This window comes from Leptonotus elevatus, chromosome 1 (assembly GCF_054856555.1).
Source record: "Leptonotus elevatus isolate MCC_2025b chromosome 1, RoL_Lele_1.0, whole genome shotgun sequence".
Lineage (NCBI taxonomy): Eukaryota > Metazoa > Chordata > Actinopteri > Syngnathiformes > Syngnathidae > Leptonotus > Leptonotus elevatus.
Genome location: NC_141239.1, coordinates 5,991,725 through 6,002,500, shown reverse-complemented (window position 1 = coordinate 6,002,500; position 10,776 = coordinate 5,991,725). Strand labels below are relative to the sequence as shown.

General features: G+C 37.5%; 1 protein-coding gene across 2 annotated transcripts in view; it reads right to left on the bottom strand.

The window, feature by feature from the left end:
• gpc1b (glypican 1b) overlaps positions 1-10,776 on the bottom strand; it is a 145,046-nt gene that overhangs the window by 20,658 nt on the left and 113,612 nt on the right. The gene's annotated exons all lie outside the window — the stretch shown is intronic.

Sequence of the window (10,776 nt, the reverse complement as noted above, 5' to 3'; positions counted from 1 at the left end):
TTTCCTTTTAATGGGTTTAGCGTATGAATCGCTATGTTAATGGTGTAATAGTCCACACAGATGAGAACGAAAAAAAAAACAGGACAAAACAATGAGGTTGGCGAAAATCCACTGGGAAGCGGGACCCAATGCTCAGAAACAGGACTATCCCGGCCAATTCGGGACATCTGGTCACTCCACTATTAGTTCTCAAGCTAGCTGGTGGCTAGCGCCTTTCGTTGCAGTGTGACCAAACAGACAAAAGGATGCGTCAGCATAAGAAAGATGCTAAACTAAGTAGCATCTATTTTCCAGGTCCGAGAACAATCAACAATTGAGCATAGGGCTGCTCAAATATGAAGAAAATATTCATCACGATTAATGTGGTATAATTGAATTCACAATTAGGACAATCATTTGTTTATTTGGTACAAAACAAGAACATGTTTAAACTTGTAAAAAATATAAAGACAAATATATTTCTATAATCATGCAAGTTCCTTTTGGACCAAATAAGATTTAACAAACTAGTCTTTAAAAAAAAAAAAGTGCAAATATATAAATTTAAACAACTCAAAATGAGTATTAATAATCTTTTAATTTTTGTTCACGATTATGCCGATATGTGGAGTGTAATAATTGAAATCGTAATTGAATTTCGATTAATTGCACAGCCCTAATTGAGCATAAGCGTGGTTTGAAAAGATTCAGCGGATAGCAGAAAAAAAATGTCTTGCCAGATTTTCAAGTTTGCCAAAATCTAATTTGTGGTGTGTTAACTTTAGAAGACGCATTTATTTTTCGCTTAAGGGACTTTAAAGCTGCTCTCTATAACAATAGCCTTTTTATTTGACCATTTATGACTGAAACATCTTCTATTTAGTAGATTAACACTTTAGCTGTTCACAATGGGTATTCCTGCAAGCCTCCGGCCAATAGTTTTCAAACAGAATTTGGCTTCGAATTTCGTCATGTACGTGTTGCGTTTCATTTTTCGGCCACAGGTGGCAGTCACGATTCAAAACTCAATTCTCTGCGTCCAGTAGCTTCAACGTATTTGGGCCCAAAATTGTAACCTGTTAGATTGCTTCACAAATCCAATTTCCCCCAGTCACAACTCAAGAAACATGAAAACAACAATGAGATAACGGGAAGCCTGATGGGGCGCCTTTCAGTGTCCCGAGCTTCTCAGAAGAAAAAGGGGAATATATATTTTTTTTTTTTAAATGGTAGTTGGAGCTCATCTAAAATCTTGAAAGGTGACTGGCTGATTGCTGCGTAAGTAACCTGTCCAAATGTACCCAAAATTATTTTGTACATCACTTGAATCATAATAAAAAACGAACGCAAGTTGTGGGAGGTCATCGCCTATGATGACCTTCATAACTTTGCAGCGCTTTTATTATTTCTTGGTTCCCATGGCAACAACTTTGCAAGATGGTGATGAAAAGACTCTGACATTCATACAAGTATGCTCAGGCCCTCGCTCCATCCTTTCTATCCCACAAGGCTGCGCCCTCAGGAAAGGGCCTTGGTGCGTGAAAAGTGAAACTGGGTTAATACTAGTAAGCTCCGCTCACAAGGGCGTACGGCTCTGCATGCAAAACCTTCGCAAGTGAGTGTGAGGGACACAAAAAGTGAGAGAAGGAAAGATGCAGCAAGGCTATGCATACAAAGGTTCGCTCTTAATGCTAACATGTCGGCCAGCCTGATGTTTTTTTTTCAAGGGAATACTGCTTCCAACGCTAACGTCACACCTAAAAAGCATGTGTTTGATAAATATGGCTATATGCTGAAAGTGGGACAATAACAAAGACCTGGAGGCAAATGCTTCACAGGCCCACGGGACTTTAAATATAGATTGAGACATGATTTTTCAGGACAAAAAGTGCATTGGTAGAAACCGTGGACAGAAGCACGTCCCTTGTTAGAATACGTCATCCGATTATTAATAGAGCATTTGCGGTACCTTAGAGCTAAAAATGGCAACCATTAAAGCACTCTGAAATGCTTTGATGTTTTCCCTGTGCCTAAAATGTTTAATGCTAAGGTGATTCACTTTGCAGATTTGCTAACAAATTATTTTTTTGTTTTTTTTTACGTAACACATAAAAACAAAACCCTCCAACTTAACTTTGATCAATTCCAATAAGAAGGTTTGATGCTGGCGCTTTGAATGTCTGCAGGTATTTTTTTTTGGGGGGGGGGGGGTCTGCGCACTTCTTGTGACTTGTGTATATTTTTGCTCAGTGAGTAAGTATATTTTATTTGTACGGCAATTCTCACAGATATGATTACTAGTGGTGTGCCCAAAAAAATCGATTCTCATTTAGTACGATTTAGAATCGATTTGAACTCATTCACTGCCATTGACGGCTGTAGACGTCAAAAATTCATTTGAACTATTTCTATTTAACATTTTTTCCACTTTTGGTAACAAGAGTATGAAAACCTGGAAAATAAATGATTGTACATTTAGAACAGATATACAATTTGTGATTAATCGTGAGTTAACAAGTGAAGTTACGATTACAAATTTGAATCGCCGGACGCCCGATTTTTAAGCCTTAAAAAAAAAAAAAATTAAAAAGAGAAAGAAAAAAAAGATTAAAAATTAGATGCGCCACGTGAGAATTTTTTTAAATTGTAATTAATCGCATGACTTCACTAGTTAATTTATTTAATTTTTTAAAGAAATGAATAAAAAAAGAAAAGATTATTAAAAACAAGGGGCGTCAGGCGATTAAAATGTTTAATTATAATTAATTGCATGACTTCACTAGTTAACTCACGTTTAATCACAAATTTTATATCTGTTCTAAATGTACAATAAAAAAGGTTCCTAGGTTTTCATACTCTTGTTAACAAAAGTCGGGGAAAATGTTAAACTCATAGAACTAGTTCAAATGAATTTATGGCAGTGAATGAGTTTTAAATGTCCCAAAATCGAATCTTATTTAAATTATTAAATAAGGCCAGCTATCGTACTCACCCATCCCTACATAAAATTAAAACAACAAAAGCAATGACAGAAAATTTTAAAGAAAGAAATGCATAACCCAATGTAGCATTTTACTTTAAAATTGCATGAAAATAATGACAATTTGCTACTATCTTTTTTGTGTTCATTAAAAAAAATTTTTTTTTTATATAGAACATACAATCAAATTAATTGTAATATATGAACAAAATAATATGATCAATCAAAATCCAAGAAAAGAAAAAAGGAAAAAATTATAATAATGTATGTGTTTGTATATCTTAATGTTTTGCTGATCTTAAAACGGCCACAAGGGGGCGGCCGAGCGAGTACCATCAACGTTTAAGTAGATGAATAGAGTCATTCACTGCCATTGACGGCTATAGACGTCAAAGATCCATTTTGACTGGGCTGGCAGTGAATGAGTTAACCGCTAATTACGTGTTGTTGTTTTTTGGGCATCTTGTCTTCCGGCCAATTCACTTAGGCCGTTCGTCGACTATAGCGCTCCGTGAAGCAGTGAAATGTTCGGCCAACTGACATCTTGTGTAGGAGGCGTGGATTCAGTGCCCCCCAGTGACCATGTAAATGTGAGTGTGAATGCTCCTGTAGTCCACTTTTAGCCCCGAGTCAGCTGGGATAGGCTTCAGCCAGCCGCAAAATTGAGCAGGAGGGAAAGAAATGATGGATGGAATATTTTTTTTTTTTTTTGTTTGAGTTGCTTTAAGCGATCCAATGTTGGTCTAGAAAATAACAATCTTAAGCTTCTCACGAGGTGAAAAAAAGGGTAAAAAACAAAAAAACCTGCTAAGCAAATTCAGCGTCCAGCGAGTGACACAGAAAAGCAATAACCACATTCCCAGGCTTAATCCTAAGTCAGATGAGACATGAGTCACATCCTCACTGCAAACCCTCCTATCCTCGTCCTGCCACTCATTAGCCACAGATGAGTCAGACAAATACTTCTTTTTTTTTTTCTTCTTTTTTTTGCTGAGAAAGAGAGATTGCATAGAAGGGAGAGGCAGAAGGGAAAGTTTGTAAGTAATGTCTGAAAAAGGGGATGATGCCGAATGTTTGAGCAGCTTTAAAAGTTCGACCAAGTGAAATTGGCAGCCGAGTTAAAGGCTTGAAAGCTCGGGGTGATGTGGATGGTATTTCAAGAAGAGACGCTCCTTAATCTGGTTTCCTCACTCATACATATTAATGTTGGGAATTTTTGGTCAGCAATGAAAGATGTGAAAAAAAAAGAAAGCATCTTTGCAGTGCTAATTGGAGGTTTACTGTAATTCTCACTAAGCACTGTCAAGGAGAGGTTGCTACAAACGATGCTTGTGACAAAAGTTACGATTATGCAGTAAAACTAAAGTACAAATATGAAACATTTAATGTTTAACATTTAATGTTGTCCCAAAGGGGCAAATGAATGAATTACGCTTGCGCACTCAATACATTAAGTATTGTTTCAGACGCAAATTTTCCATTGTTAATAAATGTACGACGTGATATGCATAAGGAGCATGCCAAGAAATCATCTGGTAATGGATTGGATCCCTACTTTTTGCAAATCATAGAACCTTTGAAATACATTTTCAATCTCCCGATACAAAATGTGTACAATATTGTTATCTGGCATTTGGAAGTCAACATGTCACTCCTTTAATGAAAGTTGGTGAGTAATCAAATCCCGATAATGATCTCATTTGCTCCCAAAAACGTATAAATACGTTCTATTTTAGATGTCCCCAAGTGACATATTTATATGATTTAAAAAAATAAATAATTTTATGCTAGAGCTACAGAAGGCTTTGATGCAGCCTCTGAATTGCAGAGAACGGGTGAAGCAAGGGTAGCCATTTACAAAAATGGCCAGCAGGTGGCGGCAGAGTATAAGAGATCAACACGCTGATTCCCCCACAGTTCTAAACAGATTTGTGAATAATGATGAAATGTAGCTATATTCTAATGCCAATTGCTGCAAAACGGAAACAGATAGAAATATACTTTTTTTCCTGACGAAAGAAGAGACTCTAATCTTTCTTTTGGTACGTTCCATGTTTTTATAACAATAGAACAATATTCTGTGGGCCTTGCAAAATCAGTCAAAATCCAGCCGGGAGCAAAGGGGTTGGGAGTGAATGGGTTAAAGGTCGATATCCAAACTGCCTGTTTAGTGCTTATAAATGACCGATTGAAAGATTTGATGACAAAAAGCATTCTAAATGGATTACTGTCTGGTTTCTGAACAACATTTGATTCTAAAGAAGATTGAGCTGCATTGTTTTTTTTTTTTTAGATCTATCTGTCAAAGACTTTTGACATAGTTGACCACTCTGTCTTGTCTCAGAGATTGGAGGATATTAGAACGTCTTCAAAAGTGGCCAAAAGTCTTGAGAATGTGAGTGGTAGAACACAAAGAGCTGTATTTTTGAAGAAAGCGCATCTGCGGCGGAAGGCCGTTTTTTTTCATGGTGCGCCTTTGCCAGTTTGGCAGAACTGTCTGTGCCAACCGAAGGCAGTGTCCTTAGAGATTCGCTTAGTGGAGAGACTATACTTATACCTGCTCAGACCAGGTTCAAGTTCCACAGGGTGAATTTGTCACCATGCGACAAGAGAGGAGTCGCTTTGATGTGGGGGTGAGTTGTAGTCAGCTGTATGCGGTGCAGCCCGCCCACTGTCAGATCCGCCGGCCTGCGCTCGTCTACGAAACTACCAACAGTCTTGCAGAATGTTATGCCGCCTGCCATAAAGGATTCATGCGGTTCACAAAAAATGGAGCCCATAGTGTGCAGAGGTTGATGGTCTGTGTTGAAACCCTTGTCTATTCAAATTGGTATCCCTCAAGGGTCACGACTAGGTCCCATTTTATTTACTATTACCGGGTAAATATAGGTTACATGAAAAGCTAAAGAAATGGGGGGTTCATCGGGAAAAGACGATTTTAGAGACAGTATGTATGAGCATACTGTATGGTAAGACAAAGGCTTAATGCCCATAAAATCAAAAATACTGTGGTGATTGTTTTGATATTTTCAGAGGTTGAAGTTGACATGAGTAGAGAATTTTGGTGACAATTCATAGCAATTTTGTGTCATTAGGTGACATTTAGCTTTTGTACATTTCCAGTTGTGCTCATCTTTCACGTACAACTGTACAGTGTACACGTGTTTTGAGTTGCAAGTGTGGTCACAGAACAAATTAAACTCATTAAGTCAAGGCACCACTAGATTTGCAAGCATAAATTTAGGTGATGCGGGGTCAGCATGGCAAATATAGTAACACATTCTCCTTTAAAAGCCAGTGAACCATTAGCATTATTTTGTAAACCATTGTCTTAAAAGTGGTATCCCTCAAGGGTCCCAACTAGGTCCCATTTTATTTACTATTACCGGCTAAATGTAGGATACATAAAAAGATAAAGAAATGTTTTTTCATAGGGGGAAAGATGATTTTAGACACAAGTGTTTTGAGTTACAAGTGTGGTCACAGAACAAATTTAACTCATAAGTCAAGGCACCATTGTATTTGCAAGCATAAATTTAAGTGATGCGGGGTTAGCCTGGCAAACAGAGACACAATCCTCCTTTAAAAGTTAGCATTAGCATTATTTTGTAATCCTTTGTCTTTTTAAAGTGGTATCCCTCAAGGGTCCCAACTAAGTCCCATTTTATTTACTATTACTGGCTAAATGTAGGTTACATAACAACATAAAGAAGTGTTTTTTCATTGGGGAAAGATGATTTCAGATTTTGAGTTAGGAATGTAGTCCCAGAACATATTAAACTCATAAGTCAAGGCAACATTGTATTTGCAAGTATAAATTTAGGTGATGCGGGGTCAGCATGACAAATATAGATACACCATTAGTTACTCTTACTCTTACTATATCGTACAATCACTCCGTTACTTTAATTATCAAGCACATTATATACTAAAAGTTATTTAAACCAGTGCTTAGGCATCGAGAAATATCAGGGGAGCAATTTGTCTGTGTCCTTGCTTGCACCTGATCAACATCACCATCAACAGTAAGTACATCCACATAATATGTAAGAGAATACTTATTACCAGTGCACCAGTCCAAACTCTCGCTGTCTCGCCCTGAGCGTAATTTGTAGAGGGCCCAGTGTGGCGTCTCCCCATTGTGTGATACAACAAGCTAATGCACACTCCTTATGAGGCTCCTGGCCTACTTCCTGCACTCCCATACATAAGAGGAGGAAAATGTCTGGCGATCAACAGCGTGATTCATATTTGACCAGGGTGATTAAACATCTTTCAATTCAGTCACACTACCTTGTCAGCCTCTGCTTTTTCTTGATATGATTTGACTGGAGCTCGTCTCCTTTCTATTCCCGCCCTAATTGTAATACACTCCCTTACAAGGCGCATGAAACAGCTGAAATTGTAGAACGAGAGAGAAGCTATAAATAAAGCAGCTGTCTGGTGGAGACAGTGATAGTGAAGAAAGGAGGGAAAACTCATTTGTTGAAGAGGAGACACTTGGCAGGATGGATGTTTGACAGACAAGTGAGAAGCATTTTTACGATGTTTCTTTTGCTTTGCCTCATTAATCTTGTGATTGTGTACAATATATTATTCAGAGTCTACACACAAACCGGGATTCTACATTGTCGAGCAGATTTTTTTTTTTTGTCCAAATTGCCTCGAACAGACATCGACTTGGGAGTATTGCTGTTATTTTAGCTCCTGAGAGCGATTAAATGGGGTGTGACCTCATTTCGGGTGGTTTCAGTGTCTCGACATTTGTGCTGAGATGACATTTTGTCATTTCCTAAAAGCCGGGCTAATTATTTACACGATTTACCCAGTCAGCCTCATTTAATGACGACATCTCTGTGTCCCTCAGCATAGTAAAAAATGTGTGACATGCTGGAATAGTGCATGCTAATAATGAAGCACAAATGAGAATAACAAATCTATGCAATGGACCTTTTATTATGTATTTTCTGTGAGGTTGTGGGTTCGATACTCACCCCTGGTGACCGCGTCAAAGTGTCCTTGAGCAAGACACTAAACCCCGATTTGCTCCCAGTGGACCTGGCAACAGCCGAGCACTGGTGTGTGTGAATGGGAGGCTTTGTAAAGCACTTTGGGCACTATAGCTAAAAAAGCGCTATATACTGCAAATAGTAGTCCATTCCTACGGAAATGTATTGCATTCACTTGGAAAAAAAAACTCCTGTTTTTTTGATATTTTTTTGGGGGGGGGGGGGGCTACGTTTTTTTGTGTATTTTTCTTATTTTCTGTTTTTCTGAATACTTTTCTTATTTTCAGTTTTTCTGAATATTTTTTTATTTTCTGTTTTTCTGATTTTTTCTTCTGTTTTACTGCATTTTTTTCGGTCATAAAAAATATTCAGAAAAACAGGGGGGGAAATTATTCAGAAAAACAGAAAAAAAATATTCAGAAAAACAGCAGAGAAAAAAAAACTGAACAAAAATTATTCTTATCAGTAGTTTTTTTCTTAAGAATTCTCCCTTAATTTTCTGAATATATTTTTTTCAGTTTTTCTGAGTAATTTTTTCTCCTGTTTTTCTGATCCCCGCCATTTTTCGGGATTTTTTGACAAAAAAAAAAATCAGTAAAACGAAAAAAAACTATTGAGAAAAACAGAAAATTAAATCAAATTACCAAAAAAACTAAGATGCCCCCGAAAATTTGTCAGAAAAACAGGATTAAAAAAATTCAGTATATTCCAGTCCATATCTGTTATTTTTCTGCCATTTTAACATTTTCTTAAATCCTGAAGTGTTGTCTAACCCTTGCCACCTCACTGAAAATGTTCTGGCTACACCCTTGAATCTTTCTAACAGTTGCGACTGTTTGTAAGCGCAACATAAATAAAGATTGGCTTGACCTTTGATTGCGACATACAAGTATTTAAATATGAAAATAAAAAATATTTACAAACCTTTTATGTGCAGCTAGTTTACTACATGTCTTGTGTGCGGTTAATGCCAAAACTCATAATTAGCAATTAATCGTCTCTAACCGTCAATTGTGCAGTACTTAAGTCGACTAATGGGTTCAACCCCTCGTACATGCTTGTAATACTGACCAAACCTGATCTGTAGCTCTGCCCCATCCATCCACAGCTACATACAGTTAGCGTAGTCAAACGGTAGCAACGCAAGTAGCGCTAATATTTTTTCCCACCGTATTTCCATTCCCGGCTTATAATATATCATCAAGTAAAGAGCTGTATTATTCCCATCAGCTGCAGCATCTGTTTTCCTACATGACGTGTATATTCCTCATGGGGGCAGCACTCCTGACACCCCTCTCGCCCCCGTGTCTGACGGGAGATATTTTTTCACCCGCGCATCAATATCGGCCGCCTCACACTGATCGGAACCGTACTCCTTTCTCATAGTTATACACGGCGGATCGTATTTCTCTCGGGAGATATTAACCCTCCCCACAGACCCCGGGAGACATTTTTTAGCGGGGGAGTTGACATTAAGTGGTGTTGCGGGGCCGAGGGTCGTACTTCATACAACCGCTCGTTTGCAGCAACATTGATCTGGAAGAGTAACACTAAGCGTGAATGTGCGCACATCCTTCTTGCTAATGAGGCCTCCTTCGTTTTGCGACTTCATTACAAAGCGTATGTTTTGGCACGTTCACATTTCAAGGATGGGCTTATGCATCTATTTATACATACAGTACATATGTTGTTCAACGCAATCCTTTTTGATGACACGGCCTGGTGGGAATAAGAGAGATGTACGATCCAGACCTTCTTGTAATATAATACCAGTCAGGCAAAGTCTCACAAATGTCAACCTTAACTCATTCACTGCCATTGACGGTTATAGACGTCAAAAAAATTATTTGAACTATTTATATTTTAGTTTAACATTTGTTTCTACTTTTAACAAGAGTATGAAAACCTAGATTTTTTTTAAATTGTACATTTAGAACAGATTTCATGTCATGCGATTAATTACAAGTAAAAATTGTAATCGCCTGACACCCCTAATTTTTAATAATCATCTCATCAGGCGATACAATTTTTTTTATTGTAATTAATCGCATGACTTCACTAAATTTTATATCTGTTCTAAATGTACATTTTCATACTCGTGTTAACAAAAGTGAAAAAAAAGTTAAACTAATAGAAATAGTTCAAATGAATTTTGGACGTTTATAGCCGTCAATGGCAGTGAATGAGTTAACATGTACAGAAACATAAAAAATATAGACTCATGTATAATATATATTAAATAAATAAAACACATTTGTCAAAGAACACACAGTGGCTCATACTGTAACCATTTCTATCCGAACATTAGTCGGATCACTTTCCAGTCTTTCCAATTCTTACGTAGGTTTTCTCTCTGGTTTACTACCACATTCAGTTCACATGCATACTATAGGTTAATTGAATACTTTAAATAAGAGTTGAGATACTTAAATGACGGAGGGGCCCCCAATTTTTCATCAGCCCTACTGGAGGGCGCACACTTCCTAACCAGATGTATGATAAAAATTTAATTTTAAACATGGACAAAATACGTGTCGGCCCACGAGTGTAAAATTCTATGGAAAATTGACGGCCATTGAAATCCATATAAATTCACATGAAGGCCATAGGGAAAAAACTGTGTCTCTCGCTACATTGCGGTTCACTCAATCGCAGATTTTAATGCTCCCCCCCCCCATTTTCACTAGTGAGTACCCCATAAAACTTTTTATTTATGCTGCTATTTTTAGAGACAGACCAATAATCAGTTTTTTTAGGGACGATATCGATGCCGATTATTAGTAGTCAAAGAGGCAAATAACCGATATT